Here is a 21,124-nt window from a genome sequence, read left to right as displayed (position 1 = left end):
ATCTGAATTCTCACAAAAGTCAACATATTTATGTGGCATGGAATTATTTCATTTATAGCACTGGAACAAATGTGGAAAAAATGCCATTTATCTGAAGACCCTTGTCAGAAGAAAATATTAGATTTTAATATTCTGTTTGACATTGTCTAAGGCCTTGCATACAAGGCCACAATCTCAATCAGATGATGGGGAAGGGAAGGCACCACTTAGTGGTGTTTCGTGAAGATGCAAGTGTGACCCCTCAATCTGTGGCTCCAGTGTTTCAGGGCATGCAGATTCATCAAAGATAAAGCTTGCAAACTTGTTTAGTTTGATGTTAACAGAAACAAACCAAATGTTGATAGTGAACTTATTTTGACTTACCTTCCAATGAACTTCCATGCCAGAAACAATTGTTTACATGCATGCATTGCAGAAGAAATACACTGAGTGAGAGTGTCTTTAAGCCAGCTTAGAGTCCAACAAGGTGATTAACACCTTGTTCTACAGAGAAATAAAAAACCTTTTGAAGTAAACCCCTTTCTTTTTTGACAGTTTTAAAATAAAAAAGAGCAGTAGCTTTTGTTTCTTGTTTGTTTGGGGTTTTTTGATTGATTGGGGTTTCTTTGCATTGTTCTTTGTATTACATATTTTTAAATCAGCATTACATATTTTTAAAACAAGGAGAAATAATGAGTAGCACAAGATACAGCATGTGTTCAATTTCTTATGAAGTTTTTGAAGTGAACACATTGCAATCTTTTTTGATAGCTATGTGATCTGCTTATTTCCAAGAAAACCTAGGCTTTATTTACTTCCATATTTTTGCTATACAAATGCATTTAGTTTGACATCCCTCATATGAACCATATTCTCTTAAATAAAAAAAACCCAGCAAAACTTAGTAAGTTTTTACCTGAATGTTGAAGAAGCTGCTTCCAACCTTGTCTGCAAAGAAAGCAAAAAAAGGAAAGAAAATTGAAACACTGCTAGATATTTGCATAGATAAAAGTTAGGTACTCAGGATTTTTTTAATCTGTGTTTTCTTAAATATTATAATTTTGTCCCAATACCAACCCCTAAAGAATACCAGTGATTACTGACTCTACTTTGAGATCGAGCCACTGACCACAACTCTTTGAGTGTGACCATCCACGCAATTCCTTATCCACTGAGTGGTCCATCTATCAAATCCACACCTCTGTAGAGACAAGGATGTTGTGTAGGACAGTGTCGAGTGCTTTTTGACAGGTAGATGATGTCAGCCTATCTTCCCTCATCCCACCACTGCTGTAAACCTGTATAGAAGGTCACCAGCCAGTCACGACTTGCCCTTAGTGAAGCTTCCTTATTTTTGATGTGCTTTTCATGTGTTTTCTCAGGGGTGGAAATACACATTGACCTCTCCACCCTGTCCCTGAAAAATATTTTCTTCATTCAGGTTTTGTATTTGAATTGAGTAGTGTTGCACATCAGCAGATATATCCTCATTTAAAGACCTGAAAACTTCCAGACTATAGTAAGTAATCTGTTCATTCCTTTTCAAACAAATCCTATTAGTTCACTTCAAAATACATTCATCTTCTTAACCTAAAGTCATGTCACTCTGTTGTGAAGGCCAGTATGAACTGATACCACTTTTGGGAGGCTGGGATGTTCAACCAGCAGGAAATAAATGAAATCAAGGGGGGAAAAAAGTTGATTTTGTGCCAGTGCTTGGAAAATCAGTTCTTCCAATTGACTGTCATCCACTACTAACAGATGTGCTGTAAAAGCAGATGAAATTCATTGTTAGCATATTGCTTGGCAGCCAGAGCCAATTACAGATTGGAGAATTGAACCTTTATAATACAAGAATTTGCATATGGACATTACATGTACTTACATATAGTGATAAGTATTTTCAAACTGGTTAAAGGAAGGCCTGACCAAACTCATGTAACATTAGTATGCATTAGCATAGCTCTTTATTTCACACATAATACAGAATTTTTTCACTGTTATATTTTAGTCTGATGCTTTATTTTTGCTGATCATATTTCTTTATGTTTTTCAAGATAGAATACACTTTGATACCTCACAATAAAATTATACAGTGATTTCCAGGAAGATAAAAACTTTTTTTTTTACAGAACATGAATTAAAAAAAGCAGGGGTTGGTTTAAAGACATCACACTGAAAAGTCTACATTTAAAATAAATTCTAATTCATACAGAGGTACCTTAAAATATTTCACTGTAAGTCTTGAAATAAATGTTTCAAAATTAATTTACATACTACATGTATGCATACCTGTACACAAACACTTCTTTCATTTTCAGTTAATTGTATTACTGGCAATATTTAAAAGCATTAAATGTGGTTTTACTAAGGGCAGTAGCTATTAGAACATTTTCTCTTAAGTCAGATGTTGAAAACATTCACACAGATGGAGGATGTAGAAATACCCTCGCTTTCTATCAATCCAATATGATGAACATTTCTGTACCAATTTAATTTGCTTCATGCTTACAAATATATATATATATATATATTTTGTATTCCTTCCTTCCCAAATTACACTACATTAAACCTACTTGATTGCTATGACAGAACCAATTGCATAATTACAGTTTTACAGTGTAACATGGGCTCAATTTTACTCTAAAAGTCTTACTGACATACACAGGACATTTACCTGGGGGAAAAAAACAACAAAACTCCAAACCCCACCCTTTCTAGATTTTTCACTCCTTTGGTAGTTGAACAGCCCATATATTCAATCTCCCCCCACAGCTATGTATTTAATCTCTCTTTAAAGTTTTGCTCTGTTCATTTCTCAAATGTTGAATAAATGTTTCCTTTCTGTAAAATATATACTCAAGCTGAAAAACAGAAGGTCTGCTTTGGCTGTTTTGTAGCATTCCTGTCATGCAAGACATTCATGTGTCTGATTTAACCAGGCCGGTGAAGCAAAGCCAGTGCTGCTGCAGTACTCTCTTTTTACAAATAACTCTAAGATACTCTAAACTCGTTGCTAGAACTCACTGATCAGGTCTGATTATCTCACTTTCCAAGCACTGCCAAATCCTCTTCTACAGCTTCAACAAATGTAGTTTTCCCCATTCTGTATGTTCAGAAAGCTGCAGCAATGGTCATTCTCCCAACCTGTGGCTTTCAGATATTTGCTATCTATTCTCAGGCCTAGGGTCCTAGACCCTCCCTAAAATTATAATCTGTGATTGAGTGGATTCTGGTCTCCATCATGTAACTGATTAATTTTCAAGGAAGCACATTTATACACTCTTATGCTAAAGAGGTAAAGCTTATTATCTTAGTATTCAAGTAATAAAACATATTTATTCAATAGTTGCTCAGTATTTTCATTGTTTTCTCAATAAAGGAGAACTTTATTGCAAATTGTTAAAAGAATAAAAAATTAGAAGGAAAATATTTATTAGATAGTCTCTGCCTGTAGGCAGACAAATTTGCAACCAGAACTAATTTTTTAACAAAGGTTTCTATTTGTTATTAACTCTAAAGCTGGTCGTGGAGTGGTAAAAGATGCAAGGAATAGACATGAACAAAAAAGGCCTTTATTTTCACAGGGAAAATTTTTGATGGTTTTCAGTTTTTACTTCAAACCTCCTATGCTCGTAAGCTTGTTTGGGTTTTTTTTTTTTTGTAAATAATGAAAATTCAGTTTTCCAAGGATAAGACAGAAATTTTAGAGAAAAAACCGAAACAAAACAAACAACCAGTTTATGAGAATAGTCTGCCATTGAAGAACATTTGCTTTGATAGCAAGTATTTGACCAGCCTGAACAAGGACCCTGCTTTTCTAGGGAAACTATTTCTATTTTCAAAACATGTTGCTACTCCTTTCCACTTTGCCCAGTGGTGTAGACAAGAATCATGGATTCCCACTCAAGCCTGGGGGCCTGACCCTACCACTCCCCAAGGTGCAGAGTCCCTGGGGCTCTTTAAGTAGCTAGATTGAACATTTTGAACATTGCCTCATTTCACTGAAATGGTTGCTATTTGGTTTTTCATTTCTAAGAAAGAAGAAATGTGATTTTGCTCCCTAACTTAAGTATTGTAGCAGTAAAATAATACATTCCACAAAAAACTCTAGAAAGTTCTATTTCACTAAACAAAGCACTGTAAGATTATTTCACCTAGGGTAACATCATTCTTTTATCGTTTGGGAGACCTATGTTTATCTCTTGAAAAATATCACTCATCTGTCATCCCTGCTATCTTTGCAAAGTACCCTCTCCCATGCAAAAATATAATTTCACAACTGCTCACTGACTTAGCAAGACATATCATGGGTTAAAAGTGAATTGCAGGTGCAACTAACAGTCTGTTCTAGATGTTTTGTGCTGTTCTGCATGACAAGTACTGGGAAGATCAGTCGATGCTGTAGATCAGTCGAAGGCTGGATGTAATAGCTGGACTGGTATGTGTTCATGCCATAATTTGGATACAAAGTGGAAGCAAACGAAAAAATAAGGAAAATGTGTGGATATAGGAAACTAAAGCAAACAGATTAGTCACTTAGAATTATTACCCTTGGTAGCTTATTTTCTGCTTCCTGCTTCATTCATGTTGATTTTCAGGGTGTAAATGGGAATAATATTGGTCCAATTTAGGAAGGTTTTATTTAGCTTGTTTTCTGGCTTCTCTGTGTGTGGAAATGAACAAGAGTGTGAATTGCTGCAGCTACTTTTTATTTTGGAAAACAAAATCCAAACAATTCTTGGAAACTGGAGGGTGAAGGGGAAGTATTCCATATATTCCATTCATCATATTGCCAGTGGTAGCATCTGCTTTGAAAAGGCTGGTTAAAGAGCAATGTGTAATCTTACAGCCAAGCTAATTCTAATTCCTACTTCTGTTCCTAACTGACAAAGGAAAATGAACCCTGTTCAGAAATCTTATTTAAAAGTCTATTTCCTTATTAAATGACAAGCAAACTTTCAAAGTAAAAACTGAATGGGCTTGACTAATAGGAAGGCCTAGTGACTACCTTGGGAAGGAAGGGTTTTCAAGAGCATCATAATGCCTGGAAACTGGATATATTGACCAAAATGTTCAAAATGGTTCTCACAAGGCTTACACCCTTAGGGACTTAAGTCAAGTTATCCCACTTTTTGGGAGAAAGTAAAACTGATGTTATTAATCAAGCATTAAGTTGCACAGTAGACATGCTTATATGTATATTAAAAAATATTTTCTAAATGTTGTTGGAAAAGCAATCATTTGTGTGGTTTTTTCCCACTGGTAAGTCATGCATAGCACACAGAAAAGGAGGGGGGTTGTGTAAAATCCACACACCCCAAACCAGAGTAATTTGTTACAGAATGCTGCTTATGGCATAGAGGAAATCAATTATTTGTGTTAGTAACTAAAAGAAATTTAAGCTGTCTACAATTTAACATATATTTAGCCAGACTTTTGTAGCTAACAATGTGGGTATTCAAAGCACATAGAACAAAAGTATGCATGCCCACTTATTTAAGAACTAACTTTGCTTTGAATAGAATTTTCTGAACACATTAGCTAGAGATCTAATTTTATAAGTAATTTTTGACTATGTCACAAAGTTTTGTAATGAAAAGGAAATGAGGAGTAAAAAAGCACAAAACACGAAAGAATGAGTCAAAATCTGATCTTGTCCTGGCAAATACCCAGAGTGATATAATTGGTTCTAGCATAATTGAGATTAGAAACTCTCCCAGATAATGCAAGAAATAGGCCCAGGAGATGAGAAATATAATTCCAACTAATTCCATGGCCATGTGATAACTCTGCTAAGCAGTACAAGAAGCTTCCTAAGCATTATGCAATGCACAGCCATACAAAAATTTTTAGTACAGCTGATATTTGATGAGGGAGATTGAATTCAATTAAATATCTTTATTTCTTTTTAAATTCAATTAAATATCTGGGTAGAAGGGAACAGGCACAATCTCTTTTCCAAACAGCTCCGAGATGCTGAATAGCGCTGATGGGATGCAAGGAACCTGAGCAGGAAAGATGTATTTCTGCATTCTTTTTATAGAATGTGAAGAGTAACCAAGTTAGTAATTTAATTTCATATTATCTTAAGTCAGTAGGTTAATTCTTTTGAGACACACATTGGCATTGAAAAATACACAGTGCCTGTCTGAGCTGGGTGGTGGAAGGAATGAGACTTATTAACATGTAAATAGATTTATCTGAACACTAAAATGGATATGCAAAATAAATAGCTCTGTCAAAGAAACTGATTTTAACAAGTGGACTCAGAGGACAAAGGATCACCTGATGAAGATGTTGAGAGTCAGCTTTCAAACACAATTAGAGATTATGGAAGGAAGTGTCACCCACCATTTTAGGTGAATCAGGGGACATCAGTAATTTATATAAGAGAGAAGAACAGCAATAATTGTAGATGCCAGAAAAGGCTCTAATTAGGCAAGAAAGGCACATGCAGGAAGAGGAGCTCAAACTAAAAAAAAATGCTCAAGAGTGGCAACAAAATGGGAATGTGGAAATTTAGAATATGTTTTCAGTTATTTCATCACAGAAGTCTGCATGCTGGCTGCACCAGCTAAATTTTCTGGCATCTGCACAAATATTGCTGCTATCATGTCCTTGAGGAAGGAAACTGAAAGAAGAGCTTGTAAAGAGACAGATATCTGGAAAACCTATGCTTGCTGGTATCCTGAGGAAAGGAGAGTATGTACATCCTGTAACCATGGGTCAGTTACCCTCAGTGGTTCCCTTTCTACAAAGAAGTAGCAATAGAGCTGCAGGAAGCATGACAGGGCAGTAGAGTGCTCTGAGACCAATGGAAGCTCTTGCCATGCCAAGAGCCAGGTGCAACAGCCCAGGGTGCCTCTGCCAGCGGGTACTTCCCCATGGCGAGGGACAAAGGCACTGGTAAATTTGCAGTTGAGCACCTTCCCATCCTAGAAGAGCCATCTAGAAGTCTGGTATCAAGCAGATTAAAGCAAAGACATGCTAAAATAAAAGTCTTCATTTCCTAAGGCATATTTTTCCCCTTTAAGAAATATACATCCTAGATGTATAGAGACCTAAGAACAGAGACCTAAGGACATAAAGGGCATGGACTTGTGAATATAAATAGCATAAGCAACAAGGTAAAGAAGGTAAATCTGAGGAGCTTCAGAGCTAGGCTTACAGTAGAAATAAAGGGAAGGAAGCATGTCAGTGAAGATGAGGCAGTTACTCCAGAAGTGGAAAATTGCCAAGCTGAGATTTGCCGCAACAGGCATTGGAAGTCTTCAAATGAAAAGGCCTGGGAAGCATTGCAATTACTGTGCCTTGGTTCATCTCCCATGCTGCACATTTTAGAAAGCTAAATGCCTGTCATGTGTTTCTTGAATAACACCCCTCGTCACAGAGTTCCAGAACTGTTTCTAACAAGAAAGCACAGAAATAGGCCCATATGTTTATTAAATCATCAATTCTGCTTGAGTAAAAAAAACAAAGCAAGCCAAAAACTCCTCAAAAACCTATATTTGTGACATCAAATGGGTTTATTTTAGTTCATAAAAATACTGCATAAGCTCTTCAAAATCAAAATACAAAGTCCTTGGAAGTAAACCTAATTTCAGGTTTGTGAAGCTCAATATTTTGAGAAGTACATTTTTAAATACATTTGGGGCATTTAATAGTACTAAGTTTTCCCCTTGGTGTTTTTTGTATTTAATTTTAGATAACATACTGATATTAAAGTTAATAGTTAAGGACTTATCCATTAATGTTAGAAGTCTAAGGGTAATGGGCCAAAACAATTCCACAGATTACAATCTATATGGTAGACCTTATGACTCAATTAGAACATATTATAAAGTGAGCTCCCAGGAAATTGCTCAGAAAATAGAAGAGTGATTTTCTTTTACTTTTTGACTTATCATATAGTACTCAATTATATTTTACAGTTAGACACTTAGACTAGGAAAGCTTTACTCTTCCAAAATTATCTTTTTTCTTTAAAAGATGTTGTTTTGCCAATAGAAGACAATCTGAATGCTTCTGTAAGGAATGAGAAGATGAATTAACACATTTTGACAGTTTGTAATATGACATAATGATTTAAATGCTTGCTTTCTTGAACAATGAAGAAATTAAGATCTTTTTTATCTAATGATGATTAATAGAAGACTTCAAAAAATATTTCTCATAGATGAGTAATGAAGATGAAACAGTTTAGGAGGTGAGTGTGATAGGGTGGCAGGACTGTCCTATGAGGTCTATCTGTTTCTCTAGGAATCACACCCAAATGGAGGATTAGCCCAGACTACATTTTTAAACAGGTCATAGACATTCTTCAGATTGCCAGCATTTCATACAATCCCTTACTAAGTAAACACACAAACCTAAGAACTGATTTTTTGTGCTGTATCATTTACTTACTGATCCATAGGAAAAGTTGAAGGCCCTAGATATTTCAGAATTGGTAATCTTCCATTATTAAATCTTTATGATATTCTTTGATGTCTTCCCGAATTTGGCTATCCTAAGTAATGGTGACTTTCCTCATACTCCTCGTTACCAGACCATGAATCCACAAAAAATACCAGTTGTAATATAGTTATCTAGAACATGTATTTGATCTGCTCATTATGTTACTAGAAGATTCATAAATGGAGAAGAAATTCAGTTGCCGACTTGTATTTGGTCAACAGACTACTGTTTTTATGCAATAACCTATGAGCTAACTTGTACATAACTTTTGCTTTTATAGCCAGATGGAAAAAAAAGAATCAATGGAATTCGTGGCAGGAAGAATGCTAACCAGGCATTCATTTTGTTACAGATGTCAAACACAGAGGTGTTTCTAGGTTACTTTCAGTTTAGAGACTGCAGTGATTGATTTAAAGTACTGCTGTTACTTACAACTAAAAACTATTTGACTATGATCTGTGCCAAAGCAAAATGCCATTCTTTGGCTTTCCCTTTACAGAAAGATTTAATTATGCTTGCAAGGTTCAGACTTTTTTAGGCACAGAAAACATTTCCTATGTTCCTATGTTCCTGGATTTCTGATTGTGCTGCAGCTGTTAGACAGCTTGTATATCCAGAAGCCAGTATTAGCTGAACACAGAGGGATTGTCTATGTCATCCATACAGGGGAGGGGCAAGCTTTCTAAATGAATCAGCCTTGCTTTCAGTCCATAGTCCTCCAATGATTGTGACATATGGAGCATATCCATCCTGCTCTAGGGATAATAAAGAATCCTGTAACATCTTGCATTGCTGCTTTGAGATGGCTTTGTGGACACTGCTAAGAAAACTCTCAGGACACCTTCTGGGTCAGCGCTGTCATTCAGAGGCTTGGCTGGACATAACCACTGAATTTGAGACCTCTCAGGTGATTGGCTGAGATTCTGGCTCCTTGTCTCAGTAGCATTCCAAACCAGTGGGATAGATGCATGCTTGGCTGTATCTGCTGCATGCCACTGGGTAAGAAGCATAGGCATAAGGTAATGTACACCTTTTAAGCAAAGAAAACAACATTATCTCCAGATCAGTAGTCATCCATCCTGCTATACAGAGTCACTTAAGAACTGCCAAGAACAGAGAACAATCTTTTTCCCTAACTTGTATTGCTCACTGTCTATTTTGTGAAGTGGTTGATACAGGAAAATAAAACTTGATTATTTAAATGCACTGATAACCATCTTTCCCTTGGTAGTGCGACATAAAATATGGCAAGAAGATATGTTGATTCTTGCAGGAATCAGAAGTAATTTTAGAAAATAGTCAGAATTAAATTTTCACAGTTCCTGAGGCACACACGGTACCAGTGCTTGTGTGGCTTGCTTCATGTCACACCCAAGCACTGCACTGAGACATTTACTTTAAATGTCAGCGAGGTTCTGAAAGCAATCTAGGTTGATTGCTGAGCATAAGCTAAACTTTCTTTATTCTTGTGGTTTGTAAACCAGAAGAAAACTAGGAACAAAATCAGAAATATTTTATGTTGTAGCTGGTTGAGCAAACTAGAGATTGATGTGGTTTTGTGGTTTCCTTAGTTGTACCAGGAACTAACCAAAATACCAACTGGTCTTCTTGCTGTGTCATTCTCTTTATTACTGCACATTACAATATGAAAAGGGAACCTCTAAGACACTCTGAGTTGCTTTTTGTTTATTTGTTTCTATTTTCATTGTATTTAACTTCTCTTTTACAGTGGACTTCAAGTTTGCACTGTATGGATAGTTAAAATGTCATTATTGAGTCATAATCAAACATGCATCATAGAACTATAAGATGTTAAACATTAACCTCAGAGCACAGTTTAACAGGATAAAAGCATTAGTTCTCAAACACTTATCTCTTAACCTTATAGTATCTTGGTTTGAATTTAATGGCATCTTCCTCATGCAAGTAGAACATCTGAAATAAAAGAAAGAAAACCAAATTAAGTTCTGCTCCTGGAAATCATTTTGGTAGAATAGATATATCCAGTCACAAGTATTAAAAGAACCAAGTAAATTGTAGGTGAATTGAAAATTGTTTAATGTGCAAAATACTCTTGGTTAATGAGAGGTTAGTCTTGGAAAGCATCACTAAGGTCTTGCCTGCTTAATTCTTCCCCAGGCCTTTGCTGCTAGTGACAGGATAATAGGTGAATGTGAACTGTTGATCTGAACTAATGTGGCTTCTGGAGAGGGGAAAGAGAACTTTAATGTTAAGCTGAAAGAAACAAAAGAGTCAAGAAGGAGAGTCTGAAATAAATGCTATTCAAACATAGCTCCTGCCTTTGGAAGCAAAATCTGAGATACTTCAGACAGAAACAAAAATATGTGAATCAGTCCATTACTAAAAGGACTTCAGAAAAGGATTTTAGACAGAAGGTAAAAAAGGAAGCAAAGACACCATCTCTATGAAGAGTCTGGATTAGACATAATAAAATCCTCTAAGATTATGAATTTAGTTTACGGTGACACTGCTACTTTCCTTAAGGGTCAGAATTTCATATTAGATACATATAAAATTTCTTACAATGTCAAGTTACACTGAGATAAAGAACCACCAATCAAAAGTCTTGCTATGCCACCCATTGACATTTGTTAGGGCTAGAAGAGTGTCTCCTATCCTGTGAAAGATCTTGTTTTTAAAGTTCTTGTTTAATACTTTTTAAATACTGTAGCAGGTATTCCTTTCCAGATACCAGTAGGATGATCTGATCTTAGTTCAATTTATATTTTGTAGAAGAAATGTACTCTCCTATACCAGTACTGTTTCCTAAGTGATCAGCATTAGCACCTGCCCATTCTCATTGCCCACAGAGTCCTGCTGAATGATTTTACTTTTTCACTGTCTCTTGGTCCTCTCTGCCACCAAAAGAGGTGGTAGAAAGTTATTGTTGCTTGCTGATATGACATTGACCAGAAATGCACCTGGGCTGCAGTGCCTTTATTGGGAGATTAAGAAGACTGTAGCCCATCAGCACTGCTCCTGCAATGAAGTCTTGTGGCTCTGGAGAGGCCTCTTCCTGGACATAGATGAAACCTACCATCCCTTCCCTAAAATAGTAACTTTTTGAATGATGAAGGTTTGGTGACTTTGAATGATGAAGTTTGTAACCTTATCTAAAAACATTGTGTTAATTTGACAAAACCTGAAGAGGAAGGCACCACTTCCATGATTAATACAACACTTTTATGAAAAAAATAACAGCACCAACCCCACCCCAAGTATTCTAGTCAGTGCATAATAGCTGAGGCAGAGCACTGGTGCACACTTCTGAAGAACAGATGATTTGCACCTCATCAGCCTGGACCAGAAGCTGCACAAAACAGGTCAGACAGCACTGACTCTTCTGCACAGACCCCAGCTGTGGTGACTTGTCCTGGCTTTTTTGACTGTATACAATACTAACTATGGTTTCAGGGTTTGGGGTTTTTTTGCTCCTCAGAGGTTTCTCTCTCCTTTTTAAAGAAGGAAATAAAAAGCACCATTTCTGCAGCTAAAATTCTCTTCATTGCTTTACAAAAATTATTTTTCTTCCTCATGCTGAATTCCTGGTACTGTAACAACATCTCCCTCTAAACTGAGTTAATTCATACTTAAAGTTTTGGGTTGGCTTTTCAACCTTCTAAAATATTCATTAAAGCATTTATCTAGTTTTTCAAATTATGTTAATAAACCAGGACAGTTTATTTGTATTTGTTTTCATAAAATCTTTAGTAAAAAACCAACAAATTAAATTTGATTCATAAATAAACAGCACCTTTTATGAAGTTAATCTGACTTCATACATCTCTCTGTCACTGAGCCAACTTTGACTACCTCAAATAGTAAACATTTTCCAGTAATCTATTTTTACCTATATACATCTTTAAAACTAGCTCCTTTACAACTTAATCAAGGTAATAAACTTCTGTTTTAAAATTAAAAATTTTAATTTCGGTTTTTAACCCTGTCATTTGCTTTCCTCCACCCTGAAAATCTACAAAATCTTGCTGGTTTTAATTTTTGTCCTTTCATCCACTTAAACAATTTTTAAAAAACTTGTTTCAGCTCCAACTCTGTTTTCACCTCCTTTCAGTAATGCCTGAGTTCTTGCAATTGTGTGTTTCCATCCCAGGTGCACCTCCGTGTGCCAAGCCTGGCTTAGACATGTGTAGTTAATTGGCTATGCAGGTGTATCCACTTGGAGTCACCCACTGTTCCAAGTCAATAAGCTTTGTAGAATGGTCAAATGAATCAGTTCAAAGGGAAAATATATTTTAGAAGCAGCCATTATAGAAGTATATCAGGATTGTAAAGCTGAATTATTCAAGTGCTGCTTTTGAGTCACTGTGTGAACAGTGAGTTTTGTGATCTGACTCCTGTTCTGCAAGTGATAAAGTACCCTGTAGCAGTATATTTTTTTGAACAAATTTAATTTCATTCCAGTTGTGAATGTTTCAGTCAACTGTGTGGCCGATGTTTCAGACTGGCCACTATGAAACAAAACAACTGTAGCTAAAATTTCCTTTTCAACATGACCAGGAATTTAAAAAAGAAAGATACTGTCAGCTCTGGAAAGTCAGGCCAGGTGAAAACCGAGTACTGTTGTTTCTATCTTATTTGTATAGTCCTTTGTTCTGTACTTCATATCTTAATTCGTAAAGATAAAAATACCCCTCCTTTGTTTCAAGCTAGACAAAACTGGAAAGCTATGTACTTACAGACTGCTGTTCATTGTTGCTTTCTCGGGTTATTTTTTTTCTGTTGTAAAACAAGTAGAAAAGGAAGCACTATCAGGTCAGGAGGGTATAACCAAATTAGAAGTCTCATTTAGTGCTTTGCTTTGCATGGTCTAATGCCTGGTATACATGGAGTGAAGCAAAGAATCCTCTTTGTCTTTCACATAGGGGTCAGACATGCCAATACATGTTAGGACAGTTGTAGAGTGCATACTGCATACGGGTAAACAGCAAACAAAAAAGTGGGTAGACTTGCTTGTTTGGTATGTGTGCGGTATAGCATAAACACCCCAGTGCTCACATTAGACACGTTTTCACTCTGCTCATTTGCATTTGTTTTCAGCTAGAGCACTCTGTGCAGATGTACTAAAAACACTAGAGTTAATAAAACCCAAGCAGTTTTATTCAAATACCCTCTCTTTATACAAGCACCTGAAAAGGTATCTAGCATATAATGCATTGCTCTTTCCTACAATTATTCCTGTAGCCCAGTTTATTTGCAGAAATTCAAAGACTAGTGAAATGTTAAAATTGTTACGGAATTATGGAACTGTTCCTCCACTCCTGGCGCCCTTTTCTGAATTTTAAGTCCCCGTCTTTTGTTTGAACAAACGTGTGGAAAAGATTGCTTATAATGAGAACATGTGAAAGGGTTTGAGCTTGCTCCACACTGAGTGAAACAGAATGCAAGAATTTCAGAAATGGTTCTGAGGTGGAATGGGACCTCTTCAATCAATTCTTCACTGAGCCAGGCCTGTTTGTGCACTCCAGCTGCCACTCAACAGGATCACTGTGGCTTGCTTGGAAGCCCTTGAGTGTGCATCAGTATAGCCATACCCCAGAGTAGTTTGTGTTTATGTACATATATTTAGTGATGATGATGATGACTGTAAAATGAAGGTGTTCTAGCTTATGGGCTTGTACAACACACTTTAAATAACTGAAAGTCTTGATTCAGTCTGGTTATTGTCCATTTATATTTTCTGTCTTGATGGACTTTTATCTTAAATATTATTACAACTACACTCACTTTGGGCACTAATTACTGCGGGAATATATTTTATACAGAACAGAAAGTGCACCTAACTCTCATTTAGCCTCGTTTTGAGTAAATGTGATGCCGTTGTTTAAGAGACTGAACACTTTTCACAAGACAGTACCAGTGCAATAAAAGAGGTAGTAGCTAATGTTATTCTAATTATTTAGAACTCCTTTGAGTTAAGTTTTGATTCCAAATTGATTGAAATCAACTTAAGTTGTTTCCTCTGTCTTTGGATCATGTCATAAAGCTTTAATTTATACACACAGGCAGAAGTTCCCCACATATGCTGAGGTCTGTTAGCGCTTCTTCCTTGTTGCTCAAGAAAATAGGTTAATCGTGAGGATTTTTTCCCCCCTCATAATTAGAAGGAACAAATTAAGTGCTGGATTGTAAATGATCTCCCTTTGACCTTTGTCTGCAACAATATCTCTAATGGATGTTCTAGCACTACATTGCAATAATTGAAGAATGAGATATAGTAATGGCCAAATGATGTCCGGCCACCAATTCCATTACTGTACTACTCTCATGTCCTCTGTAGGAGTTAAAAGATTAACCCAACATCTGCATCACTAGGGAAAAAAAAACCCCATAAGTATTCTTATTAAATAAACAAGGGAAGAAAATGTTCAGCCCATTATCCTGGAAGCTATATATTATAGTAATAATTTTAAATGCATTTTTCAATTTCAGTGTTTTATATATAAAAATTTTATACAGAGAATCTGTTTGTATGGCTGATATATTCTGATTTGGCAGGTTTGTTTCTCATGAAATCTTTAATCAGTTCTTGTTTCTTGTTTCCATGTGTTACACAGATCTAGGTGATGAAATGAATTTTGACAGCATTCAAAACTTAGTTCTGCACATGTTAGGTTAAACAGAGTTCCTTAAGCAGACTTTGTCAAAATTAACAGTTCTAGCTAATATGTGTCTTCAGAGTGAAAAAATAAATATTATCATAACATCTATGTCTAACTCAAATGCTAACACCTGATGCTACAGGAAGGCCACACAACTACAAAAGTACTTTCAATTTGTCAAGTGAGACAAGGTTTCCTTCACCTTGAAGCTCTGCTATCCATAGAAACACTCAGCCAGAACTGCTCTATCCCTAGTAAGAAAAGACCTTAACCTGGAGGGCTTGGCTGGAACAGTGCAGGCATTGATCTAGAGATTCATCTCAGCTTCCTTGTTATGTGGTCCTGTGTGATAATGTGGAAGTTGGCAACTACAGAATTGTTTTGGGGGTTTGGACAATTTTTTTCCCTTTTTTTGATATTCTAAGATGCCAAACATTATGTTGAGATTATGCTTATTGACAGAAAAAGCAAGTAATAATATGAAGACCTAGTCTGCAAGAATCTTGGGTAATAGTTTTGCAAGAATGGGGTAAATAACAGCTTCTAAAATTTAAGCTCATAAATGGAGACCTGGTATTGCAGAATGAGGATTGATAACACTGAAATCTTATTTACATCCATGTGTACACTTTAAATTAGTGAGTTCAGATGGGAAGGTAGAAAAAATTTGGTAGAAGAGTAGAAAAGACCTGGGCAGAGAAAGGCAAGAACTAATCAATGTGTGCTTCATTATGAAAACAGTTTTCTATTTGAAAAAACAACCTCCCCTCAACCCTTCCTCTTCAGGTTCTGTCAAATTAACATAATGTTTTTAGATAAGGTTACAAACTTCTATCATAATATCAATATAACAAGCATAGATTTTCACTAGAGTTTTTGATTTAAGGCAACTTGATTAACAAAATAGAATAACAAAAGGACAAACATCATATGGACTACAACAGCTCCAATGATAATTTTTAGCATGTCATTGTAAGCAGAGCATAAAGGTACTGGAAAAGGAAAAAAGATTAAGGGATAGAATGGCTTTCCCCTCTTACCTCTCCTCCATCCTACTCTGAGCCCTAGCAGCAGTGATATGCCTGCTGTCAGTCATTATCAGGCTTTTCCAAATGCTCAGGTTTTCTCCAATACCCTTCCTTTATTCACTTTGCAGTAGGGCAATCAAAAGACCTAGAGACTTACTAGAGTGGAGGTTGTACAGATAAGAAGTACTTAAGTACTTTTCAAATAAAAAATTACAAGAGTAACTTAAGGGCTGAAAAACAGTAGCAAAACTTTAATGAAGTTCACTCTGTTTGGCTCTTAAAAGATGTGGTAAATATCTAGTTTGATCACAATCTACTAGAAAAATTACAGCAGATTTTCGACACAGCAATTTTAGAAAAAGGATATTCAGCCAATTGCTCCAATACAAAATAGGAAATTGTAGCTAGAGTGGAAATTAAAGATAAGTTTTTAATGGTTACAGTGATTAACGAGCTGGTAACCAAAGGCTGTGGCTACCAGTATTTCCAGTGATCATCCATTATTAGGAATTATCAAATCAGGAATGGATATTTCAGGAAAGGCGCACTCTGATGCAAGCCCAACTGTTGAAACTGAAGCAGGAATTAAATCGTTGTAGTCTTCTGTTTCCTGACGTTGAGACTAGATGCGGACATTTCTCCCTACAGCCTTAATGATGCCCAAACATTCAGGTAGACAAAGCCACAGAGCTTCCTACAGAGGCATGTGAGGATCATGGGACACAGCTTCTCATCATGAGATGAGACATACCTGGAATTTTATGGAGTTCCAGACATTCTCTGTCATGTGCTGGGTCCAAGCCCAGGACAGGACATGCAAACATTGCAGTCTTGTTGAGTGACCCAGAATACTTTGAAATTCCTGTAACATAACCAACATGCCCTTGCTATGGGGCAGAGGGACTGGTTTTTATAATGGGATTGATGCATATCATACTACAGAAGGCTGTGGCTTCCTCAGGAGACTGGGGTAGATGAGGAAATAAGCAATATGGTCTGAGTTATCACCTGCTTGCCTTTGAGATGGGTAGAAGGTGCATCTTGCATTGATTTCACTGGTGGAGTGTGAACTGGGAACTCCTGCCTGTATTTATGAGGGTAAGGATTCAGGACTCCTTTCTTAATTCCATCACTGATTTATTGCAGAAGACAGGTAATGAGATGTGCTTTGAAGAGGCGTATTGCAATTAGTCCTATAAATAGTTAATATGTGAAAGGTTTTCTGATCTATTATTGTGTATCAGAAGTATTTATGATCAATGTAAATGATTCTGTTCTGTTCTAGCTTTTGAGTGAAGTTGCTGCTGAGTAATGGCTGATGCACATTTTGGAAGCCGAAGAACAACAGTATCTCATAAAAGCTGGACTCTTTATGTCTAATAAAGATATTATTAAAGATATCTTTAATACGGCATAAAGAGTTGGACTGAGATTTTTGTAAGTGAAGTATATTTCACCCAGACGGATGTTGAAGCAGTCTTGTTTATCTTTACCACACACATTTTCCACTAAAGATTTGCTGTTGAGAGACTCAAAGCACTCAAAAATAAGCAAGCATTTTATGAAATTATTAAAAGCAAACTCCACTGTCAATATACAGTTTATAATTTCCCTGTTATTGATTCACTGTCCTTATACATCTTCTTTGCCCGAATCACCTACTAGCTTTTCTGACTCAGTTGTGGATTTTTCCCCCGGTCTTGCTATTTCCAGCTTAATTCCCCAATTTCTGGTGCACTTCCTCATAGTAGACTCCAGAGAGACAAAAGTAAAAACATGGAAGTAGGATCATAAAATCCAAACTGTTCCATTGCCCAGCATATGTAAGGTAAGACATAAGGAGCAACGACTGATGTATCAGCTTTTACAAGTAAGGTCGAGCTCTTTGTCAGTGACCAACCTGTTGTAGGACAGGAATAGAAGATTAGGTAATGTGATATTTCTGTTGTATGTTATCTTTGTCTTGGATGTTACTCAGAGGAGATAATGATAGTAGATGCAGCAGGAAGACACATTTCCTGACATGAGCTTAGACCCAGTGAGCCCAGATAGTCCCAAATAGAAAAGAGAGGGATGTGTTGTACTGAATGTCCTTTTGAAACTAAATAATTCTAGTGGCTTTTTATGTGTGAGCTCCAAAACCATGTTTTTATGGTATCCAACTTAAATAATATGTAACTAATATAAAGAAGCATGCTATCCTTAGAGAAGCGAGCAGATCTGGAGTTATGGATTTAAATAGAAGGAAGAGAAGTGGGGAGTATGTATTTTGATTCAGCTGTGTTTGAAAAGGCTTTGAAAAACTCTTGTTCCTGGAAACAGTGAGATACAAACCTGTTTGAATAGTTGATATCTGGCCAGAAAGGATTCCTGTTGAGTGAAATATTAACCCATAAGGAATGCAGTTTCTTAGGGCAATGAGCTATTGGCTTCAAACCAACTTTAATGCAGAGCTAAGGTGACCATTTAAAAAACATATATGCATCCAGAGGTCTGCATGGCTGCCAGACCAGAATACAATTACCCTTTCTCTTAGCTATAGCTTACTTGTTTGTGGCCTGGTTCTGTAGTGCTGAAAAGTAATTTCTGGCTATATAGTGGACAAATGTCTACTACTTTGGTTGTGTCATTGTCGAAGGCAGGTGTTTATATTATGCAAACTATAATAGCAGCTGGGAGCTCTATTAGTAATTCTAATGTTTCAGGATAGAGAGAGAGCTCAAGGAATGTTTCCTCCCCAGAGTCTCTGCTGGGAGTGATAATCTTCCAAAGCAAGGTCAAATTTACACTGGATCCATGTCATAGGAGGCATGAAAAGTGAAACATGAAAAGTGAAACATGAAAAGCTCTGAGCCTGCTGAGGGTGACAGGTATAAAGTCCCAAGCCCCATTCCTTTGCAGCATGATGTGCTAGTTCTGCTAGTGAGTGCCAAGTTCAAGCCGCACCCACTGAACCCTCCAGGTAGTTGCTGCTCCAGGAAATGCTTTTAAGGCCCTGGGAGGCATTTATGCTAAAATGCCAAAATACCAGTGGAATAACTCATTCTTTCTGTCAACTCAGAAAGGGCTAAGCCTCTAAAGCACGATCTAGACCATAATGCTCATGCTAAATTGTTCCACTTTTTTTTTGTTCACAGAGATCAAAGTGCAAAGTATGACTTTCTGTCCATAGGCTCTGATGGACTCTGACGTGTTCTGTAGGTGTTCCAATGTACAGCTAGAGGAGGCCCAAACCTGCTAGAACTTACACCTGTGGGATAATTAAAAAAACCCCCAACTGTGATCTCTGTAGAGTGAGTTTCTTCCTTTAAGTACTATTCTCTTCCCAGTGACTTGGCACTCTGGACATACAAACAGTAGGACTGATTTATTCCTTTTTGTGGTGGGTTTCAATCCACTCACAGGTTCTTGAAGATTCCTTAGGACTAGAACCTTTTTGACTAGGAAGTTTTGGAGAAGGAAGATGGGAGGAGGTAAGCATTACATCCCAAATCCTACTCACTCGTGACACTGAAATGGGAATTTATTCATGGAAGGTATATGACCCTACAAGAAAAAAGAAAGGCTTTATTAATAGCAATGTTAAAACTATCATAGCTAGGAAGCTGGGTCACAGCAGAAAGAGCAAGAAAATACTTCCTCTAGAGTTTCTTCTCACATTAAATGTGTGACTATAGCCTCAGAGGAGGACTGCTATGGACAGTGTCCAGGAAGTGTCTCAGCCCCCATTAAACACAGATCATTACACATACTGCATGAAGAGTCATTGTGGCTGTCACATATAGTTAGGCCATGCTGCTGCTGTTACCACTATGAAAAAGGCAGGATGTTAAGTTTTAGTATCATTACAGTTTTGCCCACAAAAAGACGGAAAAACCTAACCAAAGCAACCACTTTGCTTTCCCTAACTCCTCCTTTTATCTCATACCTGTTAATATTGACCCATGGAGGGATTTCACTCCTCAGCATATAACTTGATCAGTGGCTTCTAGACAGAGTTGACTGAAAACTGTATTTGTGGGCCCATAGTTCACGTTGCTTTCAATGACAAGGAAACAAAGATTTATAAGGGACTAATTCTTTGAAACACTAAGCATTTCTGACAAGGCCCTTAGAGTAGAAAACGGAAACCTGATACTCTTGCAGAACCAAACTGAGGAAGCGATCCTTTAACAAGAGAAAAAAGAAAATGCAGCCTTAGAGGGAATTTGGAAATGCCTTCATAACAGGAGGCACTACTGAACGCTTATTTGGCATCTAGAGTTTTTATAAGATCATCTTTCTTATGGAGGTATATGGAAAACAGCACATCAAACTGCACCCTCTGCAGTCAGTAATTAAATTGCTGCTAAGTCCATGAACAGAGTGGGTCCCAGTGTGATGGAGATCACTGCTACTATTTTTAGTCTGTATTTCAATAGCTTCGGATGTCTTAAGCAGGTCTTGCCACTCATCCCTCTCACAGGAATCTTTGCTGTACAGTCAACTACTGTGTGTTTGCAGCTGGAATGCAGCCTAATTCTAGCCTTCTTCCAATGTGCTTCCAGTAACACAAGGCCAGAGCATTTAGTAATCTGTGATCCAAGAATACCTGGTGGTTGAAGCCATTGCAGTACAACTACCAGAAAAAGAATAAATTGTCTGAGACAGGTACTAAATACTTGAATGAACAATCTCCTTCCTTTAAAAAAAACCAAAACAACCTAACCAAAACTAGAAAAAAACCCTCATGATTCCATGGTTTGCTTTTATGTAAAAAAAACCCGAGAGCAGAATAGAAAATCCACCCCAAAATAAACAAACAACCCTCCACTCAAAACCACAATTCAGGTGACAAGGTGATAGATAAACTAGCCAATTGGATTTTGACTTGCTGAGATCTATGTGATAACTCAGGTCCTGTAACTGGAAGCACTAAATATATGTAAAATAAAATTAAAAAAGAAAATCTACATTTTGAAGATAATCTGTCACCCCCAAATTTCAGGAAATTGTATCCCGTTGTTTTATCTTCAT

General features: G+C 36.8%; 1 long non-coding RNA gene across 1 annotated transcript in view; it reads right to left on the bottom strand.

The window, feature by feature from the left end:
* LOC116446678 overlaps positions 1-21,124 on the bottom strand; it is a 69,566-nt gene that overhangs the window by 4,041 nt on the left and 44,401 nt on the right. The window contains exons 3-4 of the long non-coding RNA XR_004241308.1: positions 10,321-10,374; positions 896-927 (exon numbers count right to left, since the gene is read on the bottom strand). This is a non-coding gene — a long non-coding RNA (uncharacterized LOC116446678). The remainder of the gene's footprint in view (positions 1-895; positions 928-10,320; positions 10,375-21,124) is intronic.

This window comes from Corvus moneduloides, chromosome 7, assembly GCF_009650955.1.
Source record: "Corvus moneduloides isolate bCorMon1 chromosome 7, bCorMon1.pri, whole genome shotgun sequence".
Classification (NCBI taxonomy): Eukaryota; Metazoa; Chordata; class Aves; order Passeriformes; family Corvidae; genus Corvus; species Corvus moneduloides.
This window is presented reverse-complemented; position numbering and strand designations above follow the sequence as displayed.